Raw genomic sequence first — 14,704 nt, forward strand, 5'->3', positions numbered from 1 at the left:
CAGAATTCAATTTCTTCCTCTATTTTGGCCACAGAAATGGCTTAATGTTCTGTCTAAACCATGTTTACCAAGTTCCTTGATTAGTGGATTCTACTTTTTTTCTTTTTTAGCCTTCCCACATCTGCTTCCCTTTTGAGAAGACCCAGAGAGCTGGCAATCCAAGAAAGTAAGACAAGTCTGAAGGTATCTTTAATGCTAATCTGAGCATTAAAACCCATATAGCCCATTATTGAGAATCCATTATTTTCTATTGGAGCCCATATAGGATCTGGAAACCTGTATTACTAAACTATACCAATGCAGGTCAGAAAACATTATTTTTGACATGTAGCTCGGCCTTCAACACCATTCTGCCGAGCATCCTTATCAAAAAGCTGACTGATTTGGATTTTCCCTCTTCCATTTGTGACTGTATCAAAGACTTTCTGAAGGACCGGCCACAATGAGGGTTGGGTCTGTCACATCCACCCCACTAAAGCTTAACACTGCTCAATCCCTACTTGTATTCACTGTACACACATGATTGTGTATCGTCAGACCCATCCACTTTGATCATTAAGTTCGCAGATGACACCACTATACTGGGTCTTATTAAGGTGGAGACGAAACAGTGTATGGGGGGGGGGAGGTTCAAAAACTATCCACATGGTGCTTAAAAAACAACCTGCACCTGAACATCAGCAAGACCAAGGAGATGGTGTTGGACTTCTGGAGGAAGGGAGAGGAACGTGTCCCACTTTACATTGAGGGAGGCTGTATAGAGAGTTTTCTCCTTTAAATTCCTGGAAGCCCATCTCAGCGAAGACCTCCCCTGGAGAAACAACACGATCCAGGTGGCCAGGAAGGCCCAACAGAGACTTCATTTCCTCAGGGTCTTGCGTAAAAACAGGATGGAACAACAATTGATGACCTCCTTTTACCGGTCCAAAACAGAAAGTGTCCTCACTTATTGCATCATGGTATGGGATGCCGGTCTGACAGCCATGGATAGAAAAACATTACAGAGGGTGGTGAGCACAGCACAAAACACCATGGGCTGTCCCCTGATAGCACTAGATGAGATTGCTAGGCCTCACTGCCTTAGAAGAGTGAGGAAAATTCTCAGGTACAACTCTCACCCTGGTCATCACTTCTTTACACTCCTACCATCGGGAAGAAGATATAGAAGTATAGCCAGCCACACAAATAGGCTGAAGAACAGTTTTTATCTGTGGCCTGTCAGACTCCTGAATGAGAAATAATATCATAACTATGTAGTATGATGGACTGCAGGGCCGGCGCAATGTGTAACATGTTCACACTGGTGCAGTAGGACTGGGTGTTTTGTTAATATGATTTATTGCGTTAGGGATTTTCTTTCTTCACTGTGGGTTGTATTGTGTTGGGGGGTGCACTTAGGGAGCTCAACCAATCTCATTGTACATATGTTGTGCACTGAAAATAAAGATTTGATTTGATTTTAGCAGAAAAAGGCAGAGATTGCCTTCCAGGCCAAGTGGGGGGAGCTAAAGGATGTTACTGTTTCTATCTTTGAGAAATGAACAGTACGCCACACTCACATTCGATCCTGAATGTGATGATGTCCAAAATCTGACTATGCAAAGCTAACCAAGAATGAAAGTGATAGTTTGTGATCATTATTATGTGACTGAGCATTTTGATATCCCATTTTGAAGAAACTTCAATTGCCTTCCTTCCACCCCTTTTGCTTTCACTGGAAGGTATGAAAAAAGTTATCCTTTTGAAAAATCATACAGCTTGAAATCAAGGAGCTTGGAGGGTTAGAAATATTAATGATTATAAAAAAAAATTGCAGCTATTGGGGGGAAAAGAGTTTCTCATGGATATTTGAATGGGAGAACAGTGAATTAACTAACTAGCAGGGTTTTTGGGAATACAGCAATGGAGTGAGGATCTTTTTATCTAAGTCAAATGTTTTTACTTGGCTAAAGTGGGATTCTGAGAAGGGAATAATAATAAGAAATAAAGGCTTTATATATGTGATTCTTTAAAACAAAGATGGATGGATGGATACACACACAGAGAGAGAGGTTCTACAATAGAAAAAGACAATGGAAACAACATCCCAAAAACTAGCCAGACAAGCAGAGGAAAATGCCCAGTGGATGAGAGTGCCAATCATTAACATGGGACATAGAAGATACTTTGCATTTTTCAAACTCAGAAAAAGTTTTAAGGTCCTTGCATATGAAATGGATCCTGAGTATTCATGGGAAGAAAAAGAGACATTGCAGAATAAGAGAGTGGATGGTGAATCACTAAAGGGTATAATGTGGCTGTAAGGAAACTAAGAGAAGAGTCCTAGTAGTTGGTGATTAATTACTATGAGGAACTGAAACTATTTTATATTGACCAACCCATTGGATTGTGAAGTATGCTACTGCAAGGAGCAAAGACATGACAGAATTTTGAAGATTTATCAAGACTATTCAACAACTCCTATTTTAGTTCACTCCAAAGAAAAATCACATGCTTCACTTGGAAATTGTGAAGGGTATAATGAAGGGGGAGGATCAAAGACTGAGATTAATCATAACATGATCAGGAAATATTTCTTTTCCTAGCATCATTTTATCAGGAATAAATCAATTGCATCATGTGATACTAAAGAAAATGTCAAGCCCAACACCAAGAATGAGACATGGTGATTTTTCCAAACTGAGTTCTTTATTGGTTTCACACCTATAGACAAAATCTTGCCAGACTGAAGATTCTACTATCTGCATCTAGAATATACTCTGTTTACTATTAGGGAGGGGCTGTCTTCCTCCTCCTTCTTTCACATGTAACATTGGGACTGAGTTGCCCCTTACTTTTCTGAAATGCCCCCCTTTCTTCCTGGAAATCCATTTCCTTACTACATTCCATCAAACTAACTGATGATCTGGCTAAAATTTTCTCTACAGTCTTTAAAAAATCTTGTAGAATTGATGAAGTGCTAAATAAGTGGAGAAGATCAAATGTTGTCCCTATCTTTAAAGAGAGGAAAAAGGAAGAGTCAGCAAAATGCAGATCATTCTGTCTGATAGAGATTCTGGTAAAGATTTAAGAACAGATCATAAAAACAAATTTGTAAATGTCTTGAAAATAATAATTACCAGAAAGCATGGATTTCTCAATATTTGCCAGACTAATCTAATTTTTTGATTGGACAAGTTCCTAAATAGATTGTGGGAATGCTTTAAACATAATGTACCTTGACTTTGGGAAAGTATTTAAAAAAAATGCCTCATAACATTTGATTAATTAAGTATGGGTTGGATGGCATGATAAATATATATATACTGTATATATATTGGCAATTGTACACAGAGTGTTTGTCAATGATTCGTAATCTAACAGATCTGCCAACAATCAGCCATGTATCCTCTGTGTTCAATATTTTAATTAATGATTGAATAAAGAGATGGAGGTAGAGTTTAGCAAATCTGCAATTGATTCAAGGCTGAGTGGGATAGCTAATGACCAAGAAGTCAGAAGCACAAATAGAATAGAATAGAATAGAATTCTTTATTGGCCACATGTGATTGGACACACAAGGAATTTATCTTTGGTGTATAAAATCAGAATGATGTTGATATATTGAAGAAATGACTAAAAAAAAATAATGAAATTTAAAACTGCAATGTTCTTTATTTAGAAACAAAAATCAGATGCATAGGATAGGATAGAGGCTATATGGTTTGATAAAAGTAGAGCCACAAATAAATAATCTTGGAATAGCTGTTATTTACAAACTGAATATAAGATAGCAGTAAGATGTGGCAACAAACGTAGTTTAAGGTTGCACCAACAGAACTATAATTTCCAAATCATGAGAAATAATGGATCCACTTTGTTCTTCTTTGGTCAGATTCCACCTTACATACTATGTCCATTTCTTAAGAAGGCTTGGAACAGGTTCAGAGAAGGGCAATAAAGATGATAGCGGGACCAGAAAAGTCCTTTGAAGAGAGATTGAAAGAGCTGAGTAAGTTTAGCCCTGAGATAAGATGGATAAAAGGGGATATAATAGAACTCCAAATACCTGAAAGGATGTTATAAAGTAGGTTGAGATCTTTTCTTCTTGTTCCAAGAGTGCAGGACACCAAATAATGGTTTTAAGTTACTGGAAGGCTATGTGCTACTAAAAAAAAATCTTAACAATAAAAGCATTTCAACAGTGGAACCAATTACCCCAAAAGGTTGGGATTGGATGTGTTTGAATGGAAGGTAGACAGTCATGTCCAGGATTCTTTAATTTGGACTCATGCAGAGAAAAAGGATGATGGGCTAAACTGCCCCTTCCAACTCTTTGATTCTATCAGCCAGGTTCACATTCATGTCAAAATATAGGGAGTGGGTAGGCAGAAAATAAAATGTGCTTTGCAATATAACCCACAAACCATGTGATTTACATACTTGTATCTGATATCAGACGTAAATATGAAATGGCAAGTTTTGATTCTAATATAACACCATACATTTTGTCATTATTTCATTATCTCAGAAACAGATTCACAAGTAAACAGGTTAGCTTCAGTGTCTGTGGACTGCCTTCTGAAGATTCTTCCCATATTCTCTTAAATCATAAGCCTGTAGACTACATAATAAGCTTTGATAGCCAAGACCCTGAAAATAGACCATGTCTGTCCTCCAAGCTGTAGATTTTGGCTGTGTCTTGTATATACTGTTGGCAAAGTTTTGTCATAACTCAATTTTAATGAAATTTACAATGGCTGTTTTATTGCATATTAACAACCAGATGTCACTTTCTTGGCTGATGATTCTATGTGTATTGCAGCTAAGAAACTGTAGTTTCTTCTCACATAGAATCTTGGCACATCTGCCCTCCCCTCAGGTCCTGGAATGTCAAGAAATCTAGGGATAAATGAACCCCACTCTCTGAACCATTTCAGGATGTGGCCCAACACTTGCAGAATTTCCCAGACAAGAGCAGGAGGAAACATTAAAACATTACACCATTTATTAAAATGCCTTACTCCCAAGAATGCTCTATAGATTATCCTTGACGTATGATCACAATTGAGCCCAAAATTTATGCTGCTAAGTGAGACATTTGTTTACAACCTTTCTTGCCACAGTTGTTAAGGGAATCAATGCAGTTATTAAGTTAGTAACATGGTTGTTAAGAGAATCTGGCTTCCCCATTGACTCTGCTTGTCAGAAGGTCGCAAAAGCTAATCACATGACCCTGGGACACTGCTACTGTCATAAATATGAACCAATTGCCAAGCAACAAATTTTGATCATTTTACCATGGGGATGCTGCAAAGGTCATGAGTGTGAAAAACGGCCATAAGTCGCTTTTTTCAGTGCCGTTGTAATATTAAATGGTCATTAAATGAGCTATTGTAAGTGGAGGACTACCTTCATTGCCAACAGTTTCAGAACTTGATTGTTCTGCTCTGAAAACTACTTCACTGTCAGATATCCTCTATTCACTGCTATGTCAGTTTTTGAAGCTGACACAAATTTTGATATTAACATTTCCAAAATACCCATCTTTTCCAAAGAGATGGAGTTTAGTATTCAAACCTCCCCTATTTAAAAAATGCAAGTATCAAAACACTTTGCACGAGTCATGGGAGCCATATGACAGCTTGGGCTAGCTGAAGGAACTTTGTTTTTCTTGCCATTCCAATAGAAGCTTACCAGACCAGTAGGTAATTCTAATCCTCTCCATTTAAAAAAAAAAAATATTTAAAAGCACAACCCAGGAGAAAAAAATGGAAAAGAAATAAGTAAAAATGAAACAAGCTATATCTAATTGAGTAAAAATTTCAAAGTAATATTATTGATGCATGTAAAGCAATAAAATAATAAAAAACAGTATTAAAATCCCAAAGGTGCTTTTTCAAGAGACAACTGGACTTTCTGGTTTTTCTTTGAAGACCTTTCTCTTCTCATCCAAGAGTTGGATGAGAAGCAAAACATCTTCAAAGAAAAACCAGAAAGTCCAGTTGCCTCTTGAAAAAGCACCTTTGGAACAATCATGACCTGGATGACTGAGAATCTCCATAGACACCATTAAAATCAATATTCAATGGGTAACAATAATAGCCAGTAAAATAAGAAATATTAGTCAGAATGAAGATTAAACAAGAATTTGTGTCTAATATAAAAAGTCCAGTCTTTATTCAATAAGTCAGACAGGAACTAATATATTAAAGTTTTACGTTAAGAGAAAGCCAAACTTCAGATGTGATAGAGCCACTTATGTAGAATTATAGTAGGTAATTTTATTTCATCAGTGCTGGTAGCAGGTGATAGTTTTCAGCAGAGAGTAGCAGTTAGTGCTGGCCATTTGATCTCTGGTTTGGACAATGCCTGGTAGCTTTGGTTCTATCTCTGTCTCTTATAGTGCACTACCCCAAATATTTTTTTCCTGTCTGTCTTTATCAATTACTTATCCATGACCAGAGTTATAAATATTCTATATCAGCCTTTCTCAACTTTTTTTACCCTGGTAGAACACTTGAAATAAATTTTAGGTCTCAGGAAACTGTGGCAATTGAGTAGCGACATGTAAAAATTTCTATCTAAGATTGCATGACATATAAAGGTACAAAACAAACAAACAATGGTTCATTTTCTAATCACAATCTTTCACAGAATCCTAAAGTAATGCAGAACTCCGTTGAGAAAGGCTATACATTCTATACATTTATTTTCTTCGTCTTTTTAAAAAATATATATTTTTATTGAAAGTTTATAAAGCAATAATAACTACTGTGTTTCCCCGAAAATAAGACATCCCCTGATAATAAGCCCAATCAGGTTTTTGAGCGCATGTGCTAAAATAAGGCCACCCCCCAAAAAATAAGCCCTCCGGAAATAAGTCCTCCCTGAAAATAAGCCCTCCCTGAAAATATTTAAACGCATGCACAGCCGGTCCCTGCCATTTCCTCTGGTTAGGGTTAGGGAGACAGAGCTGGAAATCAGGTAAGACTGCAAGAGGAGCCCCGTCTTGTTCTACATGCTCCAAAATAATAAGACCTCCCCGAAAATAAGGCCAAGTGCTTATTTCGGGGTTCAAGAAAAATATAAGACAGGGTCTTATTTTTGGGGAAGCACGGTAATACAAACTACTAAATTATAACAAAGAAAAGAAGAAAGAAAGAAAGAACAAAGAAAAAAATGCAATAAGAAAATAAAAAGACAGATATAAAAAAAGGTATAAAGATGTAAAGAAGTAGCTTCTGATATTCTTCCCAGCAGTTATAAATATAATTATCTTTTCACCTCTCTCTTTAAAGTTACATCATGACTCTATTTTTATAATCTATCTTGTCTAATCATCAAAATCATAAAACACAAATTCATTGTTTCATTTTTATACAAAAAGACATGACAGCTTTCCAGTCACCAATAAATATAGATGCAGTCTTTTCTTTAATGGAGACAATGAGCATCCGTGTCTTGTTCCTTTATGAACCTCATTGAAAGGTTTTATTAATTCTTCACTAACAATTATTTGTGCTTTCTGTGAACTATAAATGAATTGTACCCTTTAATAGAATTATTTCCTAGACTCATAAATTCTAGGAATCCAAACAAGAATATCCAATTCAAATTGTCAAAGGCCTTCTCTGCATCCAACAGTATGATTGCAGTTTGTTGTTTTTCATTCTGTTGCTCAAAATACTCCAGAATATGCAAAACATTTCTAATATTACCTTGTAATTGTCTTTTAGGTAAAAGCTTGCATTGATATTCATCATAAAGTCAAAGCTAAAATTATTCTAAATAATTTATAGTCATTATTCAATAATGATATTTGATGATAATTTCTTGTTAAAGTTATGTCTTGAGTCTCTTTAGCTATTAAAACTATATTAGTTTCTTTTCAGTGATCAGGAATCTTTCCATTCTGTAAAATAATATTCACTGTTTGTTGTAATGTTTGTAAAAGTTCATTCTCAAAACATTTATAATAAGAAGCTGACAGCCCCTTCAAGCCAAATGCCTTTCCTGTTTTATTCTTTTCAATAGCTTCACATACTTCCCTTATTGCTATAGGTCCATTCAAAATTTGCCTCTGATTCTCTGTAATCTTTGGTAAATTCTGTTTATTCATTCAATATTCATCAATTTTTCACTTTTTGCATTTTTGCATTATCTGTTATTTCAATATTTTCTTCTTTTAATTTTAATATCACTTTCTTTTCTTTTTCTTTTCACAATTTAGATGCCAACCATTTCCCCAATTTATTTGCAAATTCAAAATCTGTTGTGCATAATTCATCTTTATTTCCATCTCTCTCAAAATTAATGTAGATAATTGCCTATATAAAAGCTTAATTTGATGAGTAATAGTTGTCAGCCCTGGGGAAGTTTGAAATTCTTCCATTTTTTATCTCATCTAAAATCATTTGTATTTTCTCTTGCCTTTTCTTTTCAAGTTCACTATTACATTGTATAAACTAAGTATCCTCTTACAAAAGCTTTACTAGCATTTGAAATCATTCTCAGTTTTATTAAGATTGTTCTTTAAAAATATTCCAACTTCTTTTTGCAATCCTTCACTACCATTTCCTACTATAGCAATATTCAATCTCTACCTAACAGGGCCATTTTTTTTCCTTTTAAAAGTTAAACTCACTGGACTGTGATCTGAGAAAGTCTTTGGTAATGTCTTCATTTTAGAAACATTAAAAGCCAAAGTCTTAGAAATCAAGCCATATCTATCCTGAAAAAGATTTATATGTTTCAGAAAAATAAACATTTTCTTTTGAGAATATATTTTTATATCTCCATGCATTAACGTTACAAATTATCATTAAATTAAAAAAGAGTCCTTTGGTAATTTATCTTATGTATTTTTAATATTTTTCTCAGAAGTTCTATTTTTTTCTGGAGCAATCACTCCATTCCATCTCCCAGGAGACACCAATTTTCAAACATAAAGTCCAATATTTTATCCATAGGTCCTTTATAAAATGCTTTTTTTACTTTTTATTTAAATTGTGGCATAAATTGCCAATATCAAAATCTTAACCCCCAGAAAATCAACTTCTACACCAAAATCTTTGCTACAATTATCAGTCAATGTAAATTTTGCATATATGGTAGTTGGTGATTTATATACAATACTACTCCATTTGTTTTTTCATTCCAGCTGAAATAAATTCTTCACCCAAATTTTTTTTACTCAAATATTTTAATCCTTTTTCCTAATATGCATTTCTTATAAACAAATCACATTTTGTTTTAACTTTTTCTTATTTTCTTCTTTTTTGAGGAGTGTTTGTTTCATAATATTCCACATTAAGCATTTATAACCCAAAGCTGGGCCATCATTTTAGAAAAGTCAATATACATAGTGCCCTATATGTAATCATCATCAGTAACTTGTATCTATTGTGGCATTTGATCAGCAATAACTGTCATTGTCACTCCATTAAGAAAAAAAAAATCTTTCACTGCATCACCAACACTGCATCATAGGATTGTCATCTTTTATTCCTGGAACTCAGACCTAAAATATTAGTTGGCTTCCAAGACCTCATACTGTCATCATGCCAGAGACTCGGCACACACACACACACACACACACACGCACGCACAATTAAGTCAGATACACATGTTTAATAATTCAGGAGAATATGGTAAAATATTCAAGGCAGTTGAGTGGGCTCCAGCCCAGAAAATCTGGGAGCTTATTCATGGCCGATACCTATTGCAATATGAAAAACTATATTCAGCTCTTTCATTGGCTATCTACTTAATGAATAGCTTGCAGGATATGCCTATAAAGCCGTCTGGGGTTGTCTACCCCCCACAGGATTATTACACAGAATATTGATAAAATATTCTGTGTAATAATCCTGTGGGGGATAGACAACCCCAGATGGCTTTGTAGGCATATTTGTAAGAAGGTGATATGGATCTGGACATGTTCAAACATGAAAGTCTTGGTGACTGGGTTCCTTTTTCATTTTATCTTCTTCAGAGGAAATCTAAGTCAGGACAGCAAAGTTTTCATAGCCAGAGTTGTCACTCAAGAGTAATGCAGTTACATAGCCATGGAGGGCTGAGAAAAACCATGCTGACCAGAGGCAAAGAGTATATTTGCACCATTTTTGACAGATGTGTGTCCAACAAAACTCTTTGTAAGTTTACAGCTACAGCATAAATACACACACATATGCAAATATGCTGGTAGCTCAGCAGACTAAAAGCATTGTGATTAACTCCAGCTGTCTGCAATTACTGTAAATTCGAATCTCACCAGGCTCAAGGTTGACTCAGCCTTCCATCCTTTCTAAGGTAGGTTAAATGAGGACCCAGATTGTGGGGGCAATAAGCTGACTTTGTATAAATGTACAAAAGTATGAAGGCTATTGCTTAAGCATTGTAAGCCGCCCTGAGTCTCCGGAGAAGGGCGGCATATAAATCAAATTAAAATTTAAAAAAAATAAAATTAAATTAAAAAAATGTTTATGACCCATTAACTGAATGGTTTACAACAAGACTAGCAAGAAATGAACAAAGTAAGGCAACCATCCTCAGTGAGACAGGTTATTGGACTAAGAGAGGGAAGAACCAAAAAAAAGCGAGATCAAGCTGATCGTCAGACAAACTATTAAAAGAGACGTAGTTGTATGTACTGATACTAAAGGTGCTGGACTAACACCAGGGAGACTCATGTTCAAGTGGACTGTCAGCCAGGGAAAGTCATTGATCATTCACAATGGGGAAAATGGAAGGAAGGAATGCCATGTATACTCTTTTACGTTCCAGGAGAAAGGGCAGGGTATAAATCTGATGAATAAATAAATCATAAGTGGTAGAAAGAGCATTAGCACAAGGCTAGATCAGCCTTCTCAGCAGGTGTGCTGATTGGGACTTGTGGGAATGCATAAAAGAGGGAGTTAATGAAATCCTACACAAGTCAAATCAGGCCTCCTTGTAACTTTCTAAACAAAATAGCTGCAGAATGGAATTCACATACAACTAAAGTGACCTTCCCTGTAGCATTTGCAGGAGCACCATGAAGAAAATGGGGCTAGGTCATCTCTACATCCAAAGGATCCAAAGTAACTTTACCTTGTCAAGTGAGGCTGATGTTTGAGGTTCTCCTGCAGGAAAAGAAGTATGACGCTCACATGTAAAATGGTCATGCATGGTGCTTACACCTTTATTATTCTGCAGGATGCTCAAAACTGGAATCGGCATTCTAGGGCACATATACCTACTGAAGCACAAATGTGTACACTGTATTAATATGTGATTTGCAGCTTAATAACTGTAAAGTGTAATGCCAGAGTTTACTGCATATCTTGACATTTAAGATGCTTTTTCACATTGACTCGTGTTATGCTGTTGTTTCCTTTTATACAGTAAATTCTCTGACAGCAGTTCAGAAGGAAATGCACTTTTGAGCTCTGGAAAAAGCATCAAGCACTTAACTTGCTTTTTCAAGCACTTGGGAATCATCAAACATTATGATTTGGGTAAGAAATGTTGATATGCTAGAGTAGATTAAATGCCATTATAGGGCTAAGTTAAGGTTACAGGTTTGCCTCAAGTAGATATGTATGGAATCTGATGCTTTCCATTTAAGCAAAGAATTGAAATCTTAAGAATGAAGAGCAATTGTTTTCAAATGTTGATTTTACTCTTTTAATAAATTATGTTGGAATGGATGAGCCCATGGGGTGGGGGAGATATCAAATCTTTCTTAGAAATCTTTTAGATCAGGGCTGTCAAACTCGTGGCCCACGGGCCAGATGCGTCACGCGCTGGCCATTCCCATGCCCGGTTTAGCAAAGGGGGGGGGAAAGTCAGAATAAATCACATGATGCTGCTCTGACGCCGTGGATTTGACACCCCTGCTTTAGATCTTCACTTCTAGCCACTCCTCCTGCTTGGGTTAGCACCTTGGTTGCTCCTACTTTGGCCATGTAGCTTAGAGATGTATGATTAAGGAAGGCTCACACCTTCCTTCCCCCATCCCATTTTGTGATATAGATCATCTCACCAGATATAAACAAAGCCAAACTTATTAAATGTTTCCTTAATCAGTGTCAGCAGTTAAATAGAAAAAAAAAAAATACTCCAGACAGACCACAATTTATTGCTTTGCTATAAATGAATGTTTTCTCCTTGTGTGTTAAAAGATAATGCAAAAAAGCTATAAATAAAAAACTGCTTCCTGCCCATCCTAAGGAATGGAACACAAAGTTGAGGATAACATTCAGTTTCTTCATTTATACAGAGAAAAACAGAAGAAAAATCACACTTAACACCACACAATAAAAAGAAATTAAAAGAAACTCTAATGCAATTTCTTAGACATTGAAAATATCAGCTTCCTAAATCCAATGTTCCTCTGCTTTACCTAGACTTCCAGTGTTCTGGAGAACTTAACTTTAATCAGAGGCTGCTGAGGTGGTGAACCCACTCTTGTTTGGCCACTTTCCAGGACTTCTCCTGTGTTCATCTACATTTTATTGGTAAAAATATAAACCCTTCCTATTTTCAGCAGGGGAAAGGCATGGAGAATCTGCCTCTCTACACATGACCAAGAGCTATGCCTTACTCATGGATGTGGCATGTTCATCTGGCATGAGGCTAACTGGATGGGAATGACAGCTTCCACATTCACAGCACACATGCACAAACACTCTATTAAAAGGACAGTGGCAGTAAAAGTTGGCTTGAGACAATTCTGTCTTCTAGGAATATCTCTGAAATAAACTATCAGATAAGATGAAACATTTAATAGGTTATGTAACAGAACATGCAAGAGGATATTTTATATTTGTGTGTGTGTGTATGTATATGCATATGCATATATATATATGCATAAAAATCTTGGTTTATGTAGGAAGAACCTGGCTAAAGAGAAATACATGTATATATGTATATATACATATACATACACACACACACACACACACATATACATACATGTATATGTCTTTGGTTATTCGGGTTTTCTCCCACGTAAAATTGGGAGATTTTCCGCGGGAGAAAACCCAAATAACCAAAGACCTACATACAAACACCCGTGAAAACCTCAGAAGCACACATACTGCGAACTCCGGAACTTTAAGATTTTAAAATTTTAAAAGAATTAAAATTTTATTTTACTAAGCTTTCATCAGCCATCTGCTGACATCGTCAGAGTATTAAACTACCATTACAGAGTATATTACTGAATATATATATATATATATATATATATATATATATATATATATATATATATATATATATATATATATATATATATATATATATATATATATATATTCAGAATAGATCATTTCCCTCAAATACTGGATCCACTTTTCCCCAGTTACCTATAGTCCACGTTATTCATTTGGCTATTTCCAAATATTTCTAACTGAGAACAATGCTGAAAATATGTTATGTAATTGTTGAATCCCATGTCTAATAAATCAGTATAACAAGTATAATGGGAAGTAATGGCAGGAAAAGAATTGTGAAGCACAGTAATAGCCAAACTAGATGGGACATTGGAGATTGGATTTTGCAGCTCTTTAAATATTTTAAAATAAAAGTGATCACCTCCACCTATGTAAGCTGCATTTGCAACACTAGGAAAATAGCTAGCAGTTTTATCAGTGAAAATTGGCCCTCTCGCCATTATTTGTCTGGTTAATGGAAACTTAACATGTGTGCATCTATAGTAAATTTGAATGTCCAGGGTTTCAAGCTCTCCAGCCTTTTCTGTGGCTAGTGAGCATTTATGGAATGGCAAACTCTGATATTGGGTCAACTCACCATTCAGATCTGAGAAAGCAGCTTTCATGGTAGCTTCCAAAGGCTCTGTGGAAAAAAAATTGCATATCCTGTTGACATCACCATGACATGAAAATAAAGAGAATAAAATGTTTCTATAAAACATAGCCAGATATATAACCAAGAGAAATTTCACACTGGATCTCAATTTGAATATAATATCCCAGCTCATTTCTTGGCTGGTGGCAGGACCTTGACTCTCCATATAGGCTGGAACTACACCTAAAAAGTCTACGGTGTAATCTTGCTGTCCAACACATCTGGAGGCATGCTGGATGGGAAGACTAATGTTAAGAACTGCCCTCCTTATTGATCTATTATTATATGGCTCAGATGCCAATCACCTTGTTGATTCTTCAAGTGTTCACTGTTCCAACTGAAACAACTAATTCTCATACATTAGGGACAATGAGGAACACAAGAGCAAATGTGGCTATTTAAGAAGACAACAAAAGTATTACAAACAGAAGGCAGCTAAGGAGTGGAGCAACCTCTGCTCACAGCGAGAGGCTGTATTCACACATGGGAGTTAAACAAAAACACAACTATTATTCAACTGAAATTGGCTTTCTCCTCATCTATAGAAAATATGTTAAAGACCATTTGCTTCTAGCTGGCTGCTGGGGATTTTCTAGGCATTTCAACTGGGTTATCATGGGCTTCCATTTACTTTATTGTTTATAATTTTAAGAAGAGAAAAGGAAGAAAGCAATGAAAGGAAGATAAAAGATTGAGAAAACAAGCCGTACTTATTTCTTGAAATTACATCTCAACCAGGTTAGAATTGAAAAGATGAAGGTCACTGAAGCATGCTAAGTATTTGCTGTCTCTTCAGGAACATATTTCTTCCTCTCCTCCCTGTAGCCTTTTCTGTTTTACATAGTGACCATTAGGGGTATTTTTATAC

The 14,704-nt window shown here is 35.8% G+C and overlaps 1 long non-coding RNA gene across 1 annotated transcript; it reads right to left on the minus strand.

Annotated features, from left to right (window-relative positions):
• Positions 1–9,545: 9,545 nt before the first annotated feature.
• Positions 9,546–13,793, minus strand: LOC117659100 (uncharacterized). The gene is made up of 3 exons (XR_004589383.3): positions 13,780–13,793; positions 11,074–11,105; positions 9,546–9,700 (listed from the first exon to the last, which is right to left on the minus strand). It is a non-coding gene; the product is annotated as an uncharacterized LOC117659100 (long non-coding RNA).
• Positions 13,794–14,704: the final 911 nt, after the last annotated feature.

Source organism: Pantherophis guttatus, chromosome 2 (assembly GCF_059756535.1).
Source record: "Pantherophis guttatus breed Tessera chromosome 2, ASM5975653v1, whole genome shotgun sequence".
In the NCBI taxonomy this organism is placed as follows: Eukaryota; Metazoa; Chordata; class Lepidosauria; order Squamata; family Colubridae; genus Pantherophis; species Pantherophis guttatus.